This window comes from Gobio gobio (genome assembly GCF_949357685.1).
Source record: "Gobio gobio genome assembly, chromosome: 8".
NCBI classification, from domain to species: domain Eukaryota; kingdom Metazoa; phylum Chordata; class Actinopteri; order Cypriniformes; family Gobionidae; genus Gobio; species Gobio gobio.
Window position 1 is genome coordinate 46439600 of NC_137114.1, and position 19695 is coordinate 46459294.

The window sequence follows — 19695 nt, forward strand, 5'->3', positions numbered from 1 at the left end:
ATTTTTATTTTTAATAAAATCACTTATTTGAAATTACCATTAACCGGTTAATAATGTTATTTCATCATTCTGTTTGATAATTTAATTTGCAATTAACTCTGAAGCGAATGCACCCGAAAGTGTATTACGTGCGGCAAACAGCCAATCAGTGTCCGTTTGATTCACTTCTCTTCTGAAGAAAATGATGAAATTAAATGCGTTTACCAAACAGGAATAAACACTGCTAGTGCAGCGAAAGTTTGATATATCTGACTATATCAATGCATGATGTCAATCAAAGAAATATGCCTAATAATTATCGGTTCACAAAGAGCTCAAATGAATACATGTTGTTTAAAAGAATTATGAATGTATGTATTATATTTATATTAGGCTACTTTTCAATTAATATAATAATTATATGAATATATTGTATGAATTAAAAGTAATTATAATTCATATAATATATATACACGGCTAGGATTGGATAAGATTAGCATATTTAATGAGCTTCAGCTCCCCTCAGTACATGTGGGGATTGTTTTGAAAGCGTCTGGAGAAATGCTCACATGGCTCGCAAAATATCTTTATCAAACAAACAAAGATTTATCTCTCATCCACCCACGATTGATTGGAATGTTAATTTTGTATTACTTGGCCGTCCTGATCAGTGAATATAACTGCAAACCGTACACACATAAACACGTGCGTGCGCGCAAGAAAGGAATGTTATTTCACTATTTAAGAGAGCGCGTCGGCAGGCCGGTGATATGTTTTGGTAGCCCCTCTGAAAAACACATAGCTTCGGGACGTTGGGCTTTGCGAGCCCTGGCCCACAATGTTACAAGTCCGAGTCTGATCACGAATGAACCAATAACACCCAGTGTTTCCCCTAGAATTTTTTCCAGCAGCGGTGCTGTTACGTGCCGGAGGTTGTTACCAAGCCACGCATCGGGGGGTCCGGGGGCATGCACATATGTATAATATAATATAATTAATATAATATAATATAATATAATATAATATAATATAATATAATATAATATAATATAATATAATATAATATAATATAATATAATATAATATAATATAATATAATATAATATAATATAATATAATATAATATAATATAATATAATATAATATAATATAATATAATAATGCAGAATTATTAGGCACGTTGATTTTCTGATCATATTTTTTTTCCAGGCACATTTGACCAATTCCAAACCACAGTAATCCTAATAACTACTATTGATTTAGTATTGAATAATGTATGAGTGATATATAATTGTTCATGAAGGCTGGAAATGAAAATCACCTTATATTCAGGTGTGCAGAATTATTAGGCATGTTTTCTTATACAGATAAATTGAGCCAAAAAAGAGATTTAACTCAGACTGAAAAGTCAAAAAGTATTAAATGCCCATGAGAAGGATGCAATACTAATGCAATACTAGACATTGCAGTTAAGGCATGACCATTGGACAGTGAAATGCTCGTTGGGTCAGCAGGATCTGACAAAAACAGGTGGTGAAGAAAAGACACCTGTTAACTGCAAAAGAATTAAGAATTAAGGTGAAGAATTAAGTGTGAAACCATCAGGAACCCTTTAGTCTCCAGCGCCACCATTTTCCAGAGCTGCAACCTACCTGGAGTCTCCAGAAGTGCAAGGTGTCAGGATCTCAGAGACTTCAGTTAGGTAAAGAATCCTAAAAAATGACCCCCACTAGATAAGAATCACAAGCTGAAGTGTTGTAAAATACATGAAGCCTGCTTCAGTACTGCTTCAGGCAGTACGTTTTGGGAGTTCATTTTAGTCCATCCTGAAGTCCGTTTTGCAGAGATGGACTAAAAATGAACTCCCAAAACGTACTGCCAGATTCTGGAAGATGAATTCTTCAAACAGTGGTACTAGAGGATGTGGTGCTGGTCCTTCAAGAGTCATTCTCAACCTATCTGTCCATAAAGCCTATAAAAAAACCTTCTTCATGTATTTTCGTTCCAGGTGTTCCAAACGCCATGAAAAAAAAAACAATTGTATATATTATATACATTTAGAAATTCTTAATTTTATTTTTAGAAAACTAAATAGGGACAATAGTCTGGAAACATAAATATTTTTCCATACTCTGATTTATTTTTTCCATACTTTTCCAGACCTGGAAATTACTCAAATCAAATTCCATACTTTTCCATACTTTTCCAAACCCCGTAGGAACCCTGTTTGTACAATGTGTAACGTTAAGTGAATGTCGTGATATTACTGATCATGTGAAGATTTTGCAGTGGCGCTGAAAATCCAGCGGCAGCGCTGCGCCGCTGTGAATACATTGTAGGGGAAACACTGAACACCTTCTCCAGCCTGTGACAGCGTGCTAAGGTGTGTAATCAATAGATATCAAACGATCTGTAAAAATGAAATACTAACACATATAAAAACATGTTTTACTCACATAAGTGTGTTGCACCGTTCCTGTCAGATCCAATATAGAAGGTACAGCGTTGTGTTTTAATCTCAATATGTCTGCAAATCCAGTCTCGACCTGTATCTTGTTTACAATCGATTCTGCGGTGAAATGAAGCCAAACAAACGCACAATGTCTTACGCACGTGAGCTGGAACCGGCATGTTTATTGCTCAGTAGCGCGACCCGTTTAGCTCCACGAGTCGGTGGGCGGCTTAAAGGTCCCGTTTTTCGTGTTTTTTTGAAGCTTTGATTGTGTTTACAGTGTGCAATATAACATGTGTTCATGTTTCGCGTGTAAAAAAACAGTATTTTTCACACAATTTACTTATCTGTATACCGCTGTTTTCACTGTCCTCAAAACGGCTTGAAAGATTTCCCTGTTCTATGAAGTCCCTCCTTCAGAAACACGTTACGAGTTCTGATTGTGCCAGCGGTTCCCGTGTTGTGATTCGACAGCAGCTTAGCGCACGTTACCGGAAAGGTCACGCCTCTCACCATAACGGGGATGCATGCGCTCAATGATCTCTAAGTACAGCGTCCCTGGGAAAGCCAAACAAAGGTGACTTGACTCCGGGATGAAAATAACAGCGTCTTGACGACATGGCAACAAACTATACGAACGCAACCGAACGCAACACTTCCTCTACTCCACGCGGGAGCAACAAGACCACGCCCCCTTTTTCGCGTGTTCTTGTGGGCGGAGGTTAGTCGACATACTGCTCTACTGACGTAATTAAAGCAGGATGTACAGAGATGTAGTCCTAACCAGCCGTTCGCTGTAGGCTTTGAAAGGGAACTTCTGTTAAATAAAATATCTCGCTTGGCATTGAACTTTGAGCGTTATAATTTTACAGGTATTATAAATGCTCTAACAGCAACATTACACACTAACTAAAGTTTGAAAAATGGGATCACGAAGAACAGGACCTTTAAGGCGGCGCTTCTGCATTCTATGACGTCAGTGGTCGACATATTCTGAGAGCTCTCGTTTTATGGGCCTGGTGTCAATAAAAGCTTTTCTTTGACTAACAAGGAAGTTTTCAGCTCTGAAACTTAGAGGATATTCTTATATCACGATGAACTTTTATATATCAAAAGCTCAAGGGAAAGTTGATTTCTCAGTTCATTCCCCCTTTAATGATGAAATGAGTGATGACGATATGTATAGGCAGCGATGAATGTTATATGGCCAAGCAAATATGTTGGTGAGAAAATGTCATGTGTTCAGATCAGGTTAAGATGAACCTTTATAGAGCATACTGTACTTCTTTTTATACCGCTCCCTTGTGGATCAAGTTTAAAAAAAGTGAGGTTATGTAAACTTCAAGTTGCCTATAATGATTGTTTGAGGATTATATCGAAAAAACCGAGGTGGAGTAGTGCTAGTAATTTATTTTGTATGTCAATAGTAAAAACTTTTATGGCTTTAATTAGGAATTTGATGTATAAATGTATGTCGGCTGGATAATCCACAGAATGTTATTATTATGTTGTCTAATCCGAAGCAAAATGTGGTGCGATACCAATCACCTATGAGAAAGTACTGGTATAATTGTTTTTTTTAAATGTTTTGTACTGTTTGTAATTCTTTGTTAGTTGCTGTATGTCTCCTCCTCTCCCATTATTGTGTCTTGATGTATGGTCAGAAGATTATATTATATACACTTACTTTTAGACTTTCTCTGCATCTCACGTTCTCATCGTCATCGATCATCTTCCTCCACTCTTGCAGACGCTTCTCAGCAAAGTCCACCTGAAACAAACACAGTTGTATGTGAAACTAGACGGAATACAACAGTGGGCTCAAACGGGATTCAGTGTAAACCCTTCGGTATCTTATCACTTTGGCCTTCGCCTGGTCTCGTTCCATCTGAAGAGCCTGGTTTTTACTGCTGTAATGCTGTAACTGTTTGAACAATATCTGCAGCTTCTCCAGGAGCTCCTTATTCTGCTGCTCCCATTGCTGAGCAAGATTTTTAAGCGCGAGGATGGAGGCGTTCTGATTTTTCAGCTTCAGCTCCAGCTGAGCTCCAAGCCTGTCGGATTTCAGCCGTTGATCCTTCATCTCAGTTTTAAGAGCACTTATTTGAGTGTCCCTCTCCGAGGAAAGAGCTGAAATCTCAGCCTGGAGTTCCCTCACGATCTTCTCAAGCTCCTGAGCTTTTTCTCGCAGAGTTTCTTGATGGCAAAGTTCAAAGACCGTCGCCTCAGCAAACTGGCTCTTAATAGAAGTCAAGCTTTCCTTCAGCACATTGTGTTGGGTCTCTAAAACAGACTTTTCTTGTTTCTGCACTTCACAGTAGATCTGCTCTTTAAGAGATGTTACCTCCACTGACAGCATTTCCTCTTGTTTTTCTGACACGGCTGAAGAAGCAGAGTGAAGCTCTTTGCGATTTGATTTGAGCATTTCGTTCATCTCAATGTTTTGTTCCTTCACAAGCTTCAACTCGTGGTCAACAGAGTCAAACTCGTTCCTCAGATTTCTGATTTCTTCATCTTTTAAGGAAATCTGCTCGGACAGTTCCAGAATGTGAGTTTGGAGGCTTTCGATTTTAGTCAAAGCCTGACAAGAGACACATTTGCAAATTATTCAAATGTGTGCTTTTTGCATTTTAGCAATTTATTCAGTTAACACAATTAAGTGAGATTCACATAGACTGTTAAAGATGGCACATTTATAATTTAAACTGAAGAGTACGGTGGCCCAGTAGTGCACAACGAAATTTAAAAAGCATACATAAGTTCACAACACAACGGAATCAAGCCACAACACAACGAAATCAAGCCACAACACAACGAAATCAAGCCACAACACAACGAAATCAAGCCACAACACAACGAACAAGCCACAACACAACAAAATAGCCACAAGCCACAACACAACAAAATAGCCACAACAAAATAGCCACAACACAATAGCCACAACACAATAGCCACAACACAATAGCCACAACACAATAGCCACAACACAATAGCCACAACACAATAGCCACAACACAATAGCCACAACACAATAGCCACAACACAATAGCCACAACACAATAGCCACAACACAATAGCCACAACACAATAGCCACAACACAATAGCCACAACACAATAGCCACAACACAATAGCCACAACACAATAGCCACAACACAATAGCCACAACACAATAGCCACAACACAATAGCCACAACACAATAGCCACAACACAATAGCCACAACACAATAGCCACAACACAATAGCCACAACACAATAGCCACAACACAATAGCCACAACACAATAGCCACAACACAATAGCCACAACACAATAGCCACAACACAATAGCCACAACACAATAGCCACAACACAATAGAAATGCTCCCGACCACTAGGGGACTCTCGGAGTGCGGTAAAGTTAGTTTTCCTTGCATTGTTCTATAGATTCCCCAATCTTACAAATATTTAAACACTACGATCAGTTTTAAGTGTGCAGTTGTATATCGACATGAAATATCAATTCAAAAATCACCTACGTGCATAATTGCTGCATATTTATACTCGAGAACGCTTTGACCCGCTGCCACTGCGCTAAGGGAGCGTCTGCCAATTCCACCAAGTTGAAACATATAATTTGTATGAATTAAATTTTTAACAATGGTTAGCCTACATACTGTTAAAACTAGTTGTGGTATTGATTTCTTTGCACGATTGCCGACTCTATAGAACAGTGGCAACTTTACCGCGCTCTGAGTGCCCCCGAGTGGTTGGGGGCATTTCCGTTGTGTTGTGGCTTGTTTTCGTTGTGTTGTGGCTTGTTTCCGTTGGCTTGTTTTCGTTGTGTTGTGAACTTATGTTTGCTTTTTATATTTCGTTGTGTTGTGCACTACTGGGCCACCGTAGAAGAGCAATCCATCTCACCAATGGATAATAAAAAAAAACATGTGCAAAATGTGCAATGTATTATTTTTTATTTAATTGCTTATAGAACAGTTTTAAAATATTAATTAAATGTTTTTAAATATGTTCATTTAATTTGAATAATAAAACAAATGAATAAAGCACTTAAATAAAAAAAAATAAAGTTTTTAAATGGTTTAATTTTCAATTTAATAAACATTTAAAATCGGAAAATAGACATTTCAAACGGTTTATTTAATTCGTTGTGACAGTTAAAATAATTCAATAAAACTTACAATAATAAAATATTAATAAAACCATTTTATTTATAAACGTGTTAAAATGCTTGAATTGTCAATTTAATAAAAGTAATTTATTATTTGATTAAATTGACATTTAAAACTTAAATTGTTGTTTTAATATTTAGTTAAAATAAAAATACATTCACAATATTTTACACCACAGAATAAAATAAGAAAACAATAAACAAAAACAAATTAATACAACTATTTTATTGAACTACATTTTATATAAACAATAAATGGAACAATAAACAGACTTTCAAAACTGCTTATTTGATTATCGTTTTCAAATGTGGTTATTAAACAATAGAACAAAAAATAACTCAACATTTCAAAGCATTAAAGTTTTAAATAGGTCTTTCAATTATCCATTTAAACAACTAATTTATTTCCATTTTTATGCCTGAATTATTAAATTGATAACTGACTCTTGATTACTTTAATCACGATCACTCCTAGTCCTTCATACTCACCTCCATGATGGGTCCCAAAACCTCTCCTCTCTCCTGAGACTGAGCTTTCTGGAGTTCATCCTCCAGAACAGAGATCTTTCCTTGAAGGATCTGCACTTGCTCACTCAGACACTCCTGCACAGGATGAAGTTTATACAGATTAATAAACACCAGTCAGGGAGAGTACAAAGCAAAGAAATACAAAATGATTCATTTAATCGAAAATTAACACACCCTGTGTGTGACGGCCTCATTCAACTCATGCTCGAGAAACTCCTTTCGGCTCCTCCATTCAGCCAGTGATGATTCATGGGCCAGTGTGAGTTTGGTAACTTCCTCCTCAGCTCTCGCCAGCTGAGCGAACGTGTTTCGCACCTGATAAGTTCAGTGTGAGAGAGGAATCAGTTTTAAACAGATTAGCAAGACAGAAAGGCGGGGTGGAATTGTAGGTCACCTGAGCAGCGAAAGTTTCGTTCTCCTCCATTAATTCGTCAATCTTTCTGTCCTTCTGAGAGTTATCGGTTTTTAAATCTTGGCACTGCTTTACAACCTCGTGCACTCTGCGGAGAAGACTGTACAAGAAAAAAATAAATAAATAAATAAGTCTCATTTGTTAGCATTCTTTAATGCATTAACTAACATGACCAAGCAATATATTTCATAGCATTTATTAACCTTTTTGAGCACACACAGACATGCTTAGGCCCTGTTTACACCTGGCGTTTTGGCCGATCGGATCACAAATCCACAACGCTAAATACAGGTGTAATTGGGGTCTAAAACACTTTGAGCTTGTCCACTTTCTAACACTTCCAGAGGTAGTCAAAAACACATTAGACCGGATTGCTTTCGTAGTGTAGATGCTCATGTGGTCGAACAGCCACGAAAGACGTCTACACCACCTACTGAGCTAATGTGTAAACACCATGAGAAGCGCGCTAGCCAGACAGGATTGAAACTTTTTCCGTCGTCCATGAGCCCATTAGATTGAAAGATCTGAAAAAAACAAATTTACCGGCCCATAAACCCTCCCCTTGAAGAAATCAGGACAGAAGTGGTCGAAAGTGGACAAAAGAGATGGATTAAAACACCAGGTGTAAACAGGAATGTGTCTCCCTCATCTACTTGTGATCCGATCGACCCAAACGCATCTTCAAAGTCAACCTTAACCTTCTTGCGCCTCACCTCTCGTTCTTCTCCTGCAGCTCCAGCAGAGCAGCTTTATGGTCGGTCTCCAGTTCTCGTTGTTCCTTCAGCATTCGGTCCACCCTATGCTGCAGCTGGATAATCAGACCCTCTGTGCGCAAAAGAAAGAGAAATTCAACCAAATTCACACCAGAGTTACTTCATTCACTCCAGACGGCATAAAGGATACCTTTTTCTGAGATTATGTTGAACTGATCGGCCAGTTCTTTCTCCAGCTCGTCTCTCATGTCTTCCTCATGAGCCAATTCTTTCCGGAGTCCCTTCAACAATTGTGGCGTGTTCATTACATCCTGCACTGGAGAGCTGGAGACCAAGGATGTGAGAGCAATGAGCATTAAGGCCCTTTCACACGGAGCACGACATGATAAATGTAAGCGAATCGGTGAGCTTTCACAATGAATGTAAAATTATTGATTTCCCATTTGGCTTTAAAGGATTAGTTCATTTTATCCCACAGTTTACTCACCATCAAGTCATCCTAGGATTGCATTTGACTTCTTTCTGATGAAGTTATATTAATAAATATCCGTGTGAAATGCCCTTTATACCTTGAGAGTTGATGAATGTCAACTCTCATCACCCATTATACAATAGCAGGGAAAACTACGAAAAGGCTATAACTGGCAATTTTGAGCAGTCACTACTGAATAAAAAAAGTGTTAATTTCTTTCTTATAAAAAACATTTTGAATGGTAGTCTGTGGGGCTTACAGATGATGCAAGGCGGCCGCCTACCTGCCTGAGCCGCAGGCCACCGTGACAAGCTCTTGAAACTGAACTCTGGCTGGTTTTTGCAGGCGGCTGGTGAACGGAGACTCATCATCAGTGTACAGAGGCGAGGAGCAGCTGCTCCCACTGCTGGAGGTGGAGAAGGTCATGACAGCTACAGAGTGAGACAGAGTTAACAGGCGTGTAACGATAATACAATCGTCAACTCGAAGGTCACTCATTTCTTAACCCTTAATCGTCCCTTGGGGTACAGCTGACCCCACTGGACTTTTCCTCCATTTTTAAAAGTGTTCCCTTCATCTCAGGGCCATGAGACTCGGTGACTTTTCCTAAACATCTAAACATGCACAACAAATCTGGGCTTGATTTGGTTGTTCTAAAGGTGTGTAAAACATTTACCGTTTAAGTCCCTCGGGGTCAGATTGACCCCACATTGAAAATGAATGGGAAAGTGTAAAAAAAAAAAATATTTCTCACTTTTTTTGTCAAAAAAAAATTAACTAAATCCAGTATAAATCTGAAATTTTCCACATTTATATCAAGATCTGGTCCTAGAGCATAAACACAAAGTAGAACGAACTTTCATACACACACACACACACGTGTGACTGCAACAGAGAGTATTTTTATGGAAAATGGCAAATAAAATCAACAAAACTGGCATAAATCTGAAAGATTTTCATACATAAATGAAGGACAAATACTAGAGCACAAATGCAACATGGAACAATCATGAGAAAGAGAGGGAAAAGGGCAAATAAAAGAAAGCTGAAAGGCAGCTTAACTTTTGCATAACTTCCCTATGGACCTCTATTGGATAATGTGGTCATTGCACTCTCTCTTTAACTATAATTCCTAAAGTTTTTCCACAAACCTACAGATGGTGGTATTCTTTCCCTAACCCTAACTAAACTATTTATATTTATTTAAGATCATCATTCAAGTGATTTTTTCATAAAAAAATAATTTTTAATGAGCCAATTTATGACATAGTTAAGTATTTGTGCAGTAAATAGGTAAAAAACTACCAAATACCCACAAAAACACAGCATAAATGTATAGTTGAGAAGTAAATAAAAAAAAATTATATATAGTTTTCCATGTAAAAAAAATTATATTTCCTTATGCAATCGCTCTGTAAAAGTTTGGGGTCTATCTGACCCCAAGGGACTCAAACGTAAACCCTACTTGAGGGACGATTAAGGGTTAATGTCATGCTAGCATCTAGCACCAACTTCATGGTGAAAAACAGGTTAAAACATAAAAAAGAGGGTATAAAGATGTTTTAAAGTCCATTAGTGTTGACGTAGTTTCCACTAAACAGGAAGACAGGGCGGGACATATCAAACCCACTCATCCCCTTTTTTTAAATAGCCAATAGCGTTTAGTTTATATCACAGCTCGGCCAGATCCATTGCGCTCGATAAAGCTACGGTTACCTCCTGATCTCAAACCATTTATCCTCGTAATCTCCTCCATATCGCATTCTGTGCAGAATTCAAATGGGTCCGATACGTTTCTGGTCTGTGCCGACTTGATCATATGATCTGCTCTGTGCTCTCGTGTCTCTGGACACTAACATGAAACCAGACTTCATTCGAACCAATGGAAAGCATACACCATTTAAATCGTTCCCCATCCCCTATATAGTGCACACTGTGTTATTTACATGTGTAAATAAGTGACCGATTTCAGCCGCAGCTTCAGCGTCAGTTTATAATGTAGGGGGCGGGGCTTCAGATTCTAGAGAGCATTTGATTGGACAGAAAATCTGATGAGAAGCTGAAGTGCAGAGTGATGTCATCAAAATCATTGATCAATATTGGCAGAAGTGAGAGACTAAGTTTTGAATGCTTATACCTTTTAAATGGTGAATTGTCATTGTTTTAGAGCACACTAGCTTCACGGCTAATATATTCATACTAAAAGACAAAAAAAAAAACCCTTTAAATTTAAACATTGAAGTCAAAATTGAATACCAACAATGGACTGATTTTATTAAAACATTCCTAGGGTAGTGTGTAAGCAGAAAAACAAGATGTCCACATCGCTACAATTCAATAAGATGTACTTTATATTAGTAAATGTGATAATGTGGCTACTTACAGGCTTTGGTGAGGAATTTATTTAGGTCATCGTCTAAAGACAGACCATCAGCATCCTCTTCAACAAAATGAAACATGGATGCGATCATCAACTGACGCAGAAAGACAGAGCGCAAGAGGGTCAGTTCAGAACATTCACAGACGTCACAAACTGTCGGTCAGTACTGAACACTCACCCCTGTCTTTGTGTCCAAAGGTACCATGTTGTGCTTTTTAAAACCGCAGTAACACAGAACAAGCACCACCTGCACATACATACACAGCACACATAAAAACAGTGTTTTTAACATTTAAAGTGCACATTCAAATGCTTTTTCCAACATAGAAAAGAGAAAGGTCTTTTTAAAATGTCCATTTTAAAAACACATTCGCCAAGTTAATGGCTTTCATGTATTTGACTACAACATTTATATGAATAAGAAAAGCTGAACACATGCAACATTTTTCCAAATGAAGGTAAATTAATTTAACATCATTTACAGTGTTAATTTTGACAGCAAATTTTGATTTAGTTTTAGTCGACTAAATCGACAGTAGATTTAGTCTCCTAAAATCTAATGAGTTTAAATTGTAATACATTAAGCATTTAAGCATTACATAACCGACTGTCAATTGAACATTTTGTTTTTGACATTAAAAATACACAAAATAGAGCTCAATTCACTTTTTTGTTTGTTTTTTTAAAACATCTATATAGTTTTATAACTTTGTATTTCTTTTTTAGTTAGACCATATCAGTTTAAGCTAAAGCTTCAAATAAGTGTTTTTTATTTTATTTCAGTTAACATTTATTTAATTTCAAGTAATGAAGATTTTTAAATGGTTTTAGTTAACCATTATAACCCTGATACTGTATTGAATATATGTCAAATACTTGTCTTTCCTCCTGACTATGAATTAAATGGGAATAAAATTAAATACAGTTTATTGTGTTACCAAAAACGAATATATAATGCGTGACTTTTAATTACAAACAAGCTCGAAATACACATTGACTCTTATTTTGAAATGTCTGTGCCTTACTATTGCAGTTTGCAGGAGCTCATTCAAGTTCAGGAGATAAAATATGCGTTGTTACAACCGTCTAAAACATATTACTATATAAACATCGTCATTATTCATCAGCATTAGTTCATAAACAATTGCCTGGCATTAATGTGCGCTATTCATTGATTGTGAGCCGCTCTGGAGCTCTGGATTGGGGGATGCGTGAGCCTGTGCAACAGCGCTGTGTTTTCCAGCGGTTAGATCAGCACGTTCAAATCAAATGTGCGCATCTGTTACACAGGATATCAGTTCTGACTGGATCTCTTCCCTAATAGTCCCTCCCTAACATTTTAGTCTCGTTTTTATTTGTTGACGAAAATAACAGTAGGTTTTCGTCAGTTTTTGTCATCCAACACTAGTTTTTATTTAGTTATAGTCTCGTTTTCGTCAGTGAAAAAAGGTTGTTGATGAAAATTATTCGTCAACGAAATTAATACTGATTTACATTTATGCATTTGGCAGACGCTTTTATCCAAAGCGACTTCCATTGCATTCAAGGTACAAATTTTTCAGTCAGTTCTTGCTTTCCCTGGGAATCGAACCCATGACCTTGGCGTTGCTAGCGTCACGCTCTACTGTTTGAGCTACATGAAGAGGTCTTGGGATTTATAATATTTAAGAAAATTTCTGACTTTGACACACAGTTATGAGGTCAACCAATCTCTTCACTGTTTCTGTAGCTCAAACATGAAAGCATGGTGCTTGCAAGACCAAGGTCATGGGTTCGATTCCCAGCACAAGCATGAACTGACAAAATGTATACTTTGAATGGAATGCAAATTTGCTTTAGATAAAATTATCTGCCAAACGAGTGCATGGATCGGGCAGACCAAACCGTAAGTCGACACTTGAAACTTTGAGGGCTGGTAGTTTCCACAAAGTCACCAAAGCTCGCCCCAATCGGCCTGATGGTTGTGCTACAGCGATCAAAAGTGTGTAACAAGCTCCTCTATGGCTCATAAATATTGGAGGTTATTTAAAAAAAAAAACTACTTTTGCGAACTAGTCCTTGGTTTTTGGGCCAACCTCGATAAAACCACTGCGGCACAAATCTCTGGACTCTCTAGGTCAATAATGATCGAAATAAAATGTTGAACTTTGGAATTTGGACAGCTATAACAGAGCCATTTAGAAAATGGCCGTGGCCAAGTGTTCCCCAAAAGCCTATCGTTTCTAAACAAAAACTCAGAACTTTGCGTCATTGGGTGAGCACTAGGGATGGCTGACGCAAAAACTGACGTTTCGGCGCTTTGATGAGATCCCGAAGCGCAGATGTTACGAAACACTGGTCCGAACTGTGACTCGAATCACCCATGTCACGTGACTATGGCTAAATGAAGCTTCAAGTGTTTCATCAGGTGGCGCCTGCCGAAACTGTGTGGTTTGTTCCCGCCCCTTTCAATCAAACACAGTCACGCATCTGTATGAAGCTAATTCCCCACAGTTTAAAAGTGAAGTTAATCCGTCTTCACCTCGTGGGTGAAAGGAGAGAGATTGTGATAGCAGTAATTTTCCCTCATTTGTATACAAGTTTTGCTAAAAAATATTTGTGCATGCCAGCAACAAGAATCCCTTGTGAGAGGATTTTTTTCAAAGGCTGGAGAAATATGTAAAAAAAAAAAAAAGAAGAAGTTGGCTAAGTCCTTCAACAGCAGAGCAAATCATATTTTTGAATAAAATGTTTATGTAACAAATGTGACACATTGTGGCTTTATTTTATTAATCTTCATTTTTCATGACCAAAAAAAGATAGTTCTTCACAATGAGGAGGCTACAGGTTACAAAACCAAGATCATGTAGTTGTCAGACAGATGTTAAAAACTTTTTTTTTTTACATGGATCGTCAAGGTTATTTCAGATCGACACATGCAAGTGACCACTAGGTGTCGCCGTAGAGACGGGTGTCGGATTGATTCGAAGCTTCAAAACAATGGGACACTTGCTTCAACTGTTTCAGCGCTTCACGAAGCCCCGGTCTGCCCATCACAAGAAGCACGCCAACTTTATCGAGATCAGACCATAGGTGGCGCTATAACTGTTAAAAAGCTTTTAAAAACCATGCATTTCCTAAGTAAACTGCCTGTATTGTCTGTAAAGGCTCTTTTCGATCCATTTAAGTGGTTGCAGCTAATATTTAATAATTATTAATTATTATAATATTTAATATTATAATAATTAATAGCTTAACTTATCTTAGGACAGTTAAACCCAAAAAAACTTTGTTGAAAAACAAAAAACAAAATGATCCAGAAACTGACACCAATGTTCATCATAGAACAGTCTGTGTGAATTGCATTAATGTATAATGATAATGTATTTTAATGTGTTATAAACAGTGTAAATCGTAAACAAAATAAGCAACTATAATGAGTGTCTTATTCAAAATACAAAAACAACAGGAACAAACACGCACCTTGGCGATCTGAAGCTCCAGCTCGAATCCCCGACGGATTTTCCGGAACATGAGGGATGCCTGTCTTGGGCTGAACTGAAAGTCTGCATGTAGAAGGAAATAAAGGTAAGCAGTAGTTTATGCAAATGTGCATGTGTGTGTGGAACCATCGCACAGGGAGCCCGAACACTCGACAGGCCCTGTCGGCAGGAACCAGCATCTCTCTGTGTGGCGTCCGGGACTACGGCACTGCTCGGCTCTGCAGCCACACTGGGACAAACCACAGTCTGAACATTCATGACACTCTCTGACCTGGAATCGAACCTGCAACCTTGCCATCCACAGGCCAACTCCTTAACCACTGAGCCACTGCTACCCTTACATGTGTTGCTGTTTGAGTTATTCTCTATATCAGTTTCTGAACGCCTCCATTGTAGTCTTGAGTTTTCTTCCGGGAACACACACGTCACAATATTCCTCATTTACATAATTACCGCCCAAGGCATCCGCAAAATAAAGGGGCGGGGCCTGGTTGAGTTAGTAGTGCGTTGAAATCATAGACTGTACAAAATATGGACGTGACGTCAAACGTTTTTGAAGATCATTTGTGAAGCCCAAAAGTGGGTGGAGCTGTCCATCGCCATCTTGGCAGCGCCTCACTCCCGGATAACAGAACATGGGCACAGAGGCGGGACGTGGGAGGAGCCTGGTTACTGAAACCACACCCACCTAGCTCAACCATAGTGGCAATCCACCTGTCACTCAAGTGGCCACGCCCTTAATTATGCAGAACTTTAAGGCTTTATATAATGTAAACGAATGAGTTATAATAAAGAAAATCACCCCCCCCCCCCCTCAGTCGTCATGAAAGGTGAAATTAGCCGTATAAACCAAAACCACAATTTGTCCCAGACTGTAAACATGTTTATTTCTGCTGTAAAGTTGGGCATTTTAACATGACGCTCAATGAGATTCTGCTCCTTCTGGAGTCTGTCTCTAGTGGCCAGTCGATGAACTGCAGTTGAAAGGGTTAGTTCACCCAAAAATGAAAATTCTGTCATTAATTACTCACCCTCATGTCGTTCGTCACCCGTAAGACCTCCGTTCATCTTCGGAACACAAATGAAGATATTTTAGTGTAAAGCTGATGGCTGAGAAAGGCCTCCATTGGCATTCAGTACATTCACACTCACAAGACCCATAAAAGGCACTTAAAACGTCGTTACAAAGTCCATCTCACCACAGTGGCTCTACAATCATTTTACGATGCGACGACAATAGTTTTTGTGCGCATAAAAAAAATCAAAATAACACCTTTCTCCAACTTGTTCTTGTCTTCCGTGTGTGCCTCCACGACGCATGCGCGAGAATATGACGTAGCGCCGGGGTTCGGGAATCCATGAAATGCACACTTAAGCCCCATTTTGAGAACTACGCCGAGACCTAAAGCACGATCAATGTAGAATCCAACAGCTTAGACACGCGCGTCTTCCTCTGCTTGTAAACAAATCGCTTCTGGGTCATGTGTCTGAGCGCCGGATCTGCGTCATATTCTCGCGCATGCGTCGTGGAGGCACACACGGAAGTCGAGAACAAGTTGGAGAAAGGTGTTATTTTGATTTTTTTTGCGCGCACAAAAACTATTGTCGTCGCATCGTAAAATTATTGTAGAGTCACTGTGGTGAGATGGACTTTGTAACGACGTTTTAAGTGCCTTTTATGGGTCTTGGGAGTGTAAGTGTACTGAATGCCAATGGAGGCCTATCTGAAGCCTTTCTCAGCCATCAGCTTTACACTAAAATATCTTCATTTGTGTTCCGAATATGAACGGAGGTCTTACGGGTGTCGAACGACATGAGGGTGAGTAATTAATGACAGAATTTTCATTTTTGGGTGAACTAACCCTTGAAGTCACTTCCGTATTGGCTTCCAGAGAAACTGGGGGTGTTGCCGCTTGGTTGAAACTCGCGATTATGATAAGGGACGTGACATTTCCCGAACACGCTCAAAGCGCTTGACCAATCACAACACTGATCCAGCCGACCAATCAGAGCACATTGTGCTTTTCAGAAGGAGGGGCTTCATAGAGACAGGAACTAAATGGTGCGTTACTGACAGACTAGAAAAAGAGGTGGTGCAACAATGGAGAATATGGGGAAAAGTGTGAACATTTTAACATTAAAACCTATTCTAGTAGACCTAAAAGGTGCTCTTTAAAAGACCAATCTGACAAGTTTGGATTGGCTACTCACCCTGCAGGATGCTGAAGACCATCATATTAGGAGATGGGGACACAAATAAATCATCACGGGACTCTTTCCCTTGTCTACAGAACAAGATGACACACCAACCAAAACATTTACTCATTTAACAGGTGCTTCCATCCAAAGCGACTTACAAATGAGGAACCACAAGTATTAGTTAAAAAAAAAGACTAGTAAAACCAGAACAGAAGTGAAATGCAGAAAGGAGACACTTCTTTTAATAAATTAGATAATAGTAACTACCCAGAAAGCAATAGCAATCATTTCACGGTCTCGGTTAACTATAGACCCGATATATTCCGGCTATGAGTATCCCACGTTGTAGAAAAAATAACCTTGAATTAGGTTACATGTTGTTTTTGCCTAAATAATTTGTGAGATGTGTGATTCCATCATGTAAGTAAAGTCAACAGTGATTACAAGGCGTTTGGTTTCATTTCTTTAACATGTTCATATTTTAGAGGACTAGTCTATTCTTGGGATATGGTTAGATGTCTGTTTATTTTTCACTGACAGCCTTGTTTTAGCCTAGACGTCAGGGCTGTGTTTGGGCGGCTATTAGATGTCTTTTAAACACAAAATTGCTTGTTGGGTAGTTTGTGAGCGTCAAATTTAATTAGATATTTTGCACTAGAATGATTTTGCTTCAGAAACACCTAAAATCAAAGGGAGTAACCAACTAAGTTAAGAAAAGGCATTTCTATCGTAACATCGCAGCTCACACTCTCCAGGCAAGCTTGAGGAGTCGATGACCGTCCATCATCTGGGTGATTTTGTTAATAGGCTCCTCAGGACACACACTGTTGATCTGTCAGAAGAACATCAGTCACGGTCTTTAAATGTCATGTGCGATACGTTAAAAGATGACAGATTTGACTTACCCATGACAACAGTGCTGCCTCCTTGACCGCATTCAACTCCATGATGGACACTAGAAATTGATTTTATAACACGAGACAAAGTAAACACTACATTGGGTCAACCCACATTAAAAAAATAAGGTAACACTTTACAATAAGGTTGCATTAGTTAACATGAACTAACCATGAACAACACCTCTGTTCAGCATTAGTTAATCTTGGTTAACGTTAGTTAATACAAATCCAGCTGTTCATGGTTTGTTCATGTTAGTTCACAGTGCATTAACTAATGTTAACAAGATTTTAATAAAAAGTATTAGTAAATGTTGAAATCAACATTAACAAAGATAAATAATGCTTTATAAGTGCAGTTCATTATTAGTTCATGTTAACTAATGTAGTTAACTAATGTTAACTAATGAACCTTATTGTAAAGTGTTACCAAAAATACTATAGTAAAATTACTCTAGTCAATACCATAGTGTTTTTGAACCATACTATAGTAAATATACTACAATAAATTACTAAATACTATAATATACTACTAAGTTACTGTAGTATCTTTACTTTAGTATATAGAGACATTTTACTAGTATTTTTCTAATGTGGGAAAACACAGAGATACTTAATAATGAAAACCGCAATTGTAACATAAACAAGATGAAACCCCAGAACTCACCTGGTTAAATAATGTAAAATATGTCGGGTATTTAAAACTTTCTACCTTATTAAAATGTGAAACGCGAACGTATGGCCGTTTCACGAACGCGTTGGGTTGGTTTATTTTGGCATTAACAATGCCAGAAGAAATGTCACCATTAAATATACACCAGTGGATATAAAATATGAATCAATGAACGATAGACGATTTACCGCGTTTGTTTGACTGAACCACTTGAACACAACCTCTCAGCAAAACTAATAATGAACACACAGCAGGGCGTTCACTGGTCATTTAAATATATGATGACGCAACCCTCCGTCCTCTATGCTCATTGGCTATTGTAAATCACGTAGCCAATGGAAGCACTCCTCTTTGTGAAACGGCACAAGTTGTCCCAGTACTAAAGTCGCTATAAATTCATAGTTTAAATTTGAATTAACCAAAAAATAGAAATCAGACAAATTAAGAAAAATAAATATAAATATACAAATAAACCACAGAGAGCATCCCTTAACTATGGGTGCGGCTTAGAAAGCTCAGTTTAATTGTGATATCAACCTCAAATTCGGGACACAACTTGGTTTAAAGTATTTTGATTTTCTAGTAATGTTATAGTGGAAATTTTTTTTTTAAAATACATATATTTTGTATGAAATAAAAATTAATTCAGTACATTTGCATTATAATACAATTCTACATGTTTTAAGTGCTTTCAATTCAGCAATAATCTGTCAATTGTCTTTCAAAATAGGCCAGACTTTGACCTATAAAGCAATTTCAAGGGGTTTTCAAACTTTATGATGCCAAGGACCCCCAAATGATGAACCTTTATGAGGGACCCCTTCCTAAAATCCATCTATTTTTATGTACGAAAAACATTTAAACTGTTAGATAAATAGTAAGTGTGACAAATACAACATATTGTTTCCCAACTTAAATTGGCTGTTGATGTTGGCTGTATAAACCTGAAGAAGAAACATTTCAATTAACATATTTGTTTAAGCAACTTTCACAATAAATGTATGCAAGCAGCTTACGTACTGCGTTATGAATACTGCCTTACAACCCCAGTGAGCGAGATAAAGGGGACTATAGTGAGAAAAACACACTAAAGATACAAAACAAACATATACAATTCTGGAAAGTACACGGTAAAAAAGGAGAGAAACATTTAGAGATGAAACTATTCGAATATTGAGTAATTTTATAAATTTTTGCTTCGTCTTTTTATTCTCTGAAATTTTCTGGGGTCCCCTTAGACAGTCTGACCCCAGTTTGAAAACCCCTGATGTAAGTTAATGGAAACTCCATTTTCATGTACAGCACACAAAAGTGAAGTTCTTAAACTAAACGTAAAAGGTTT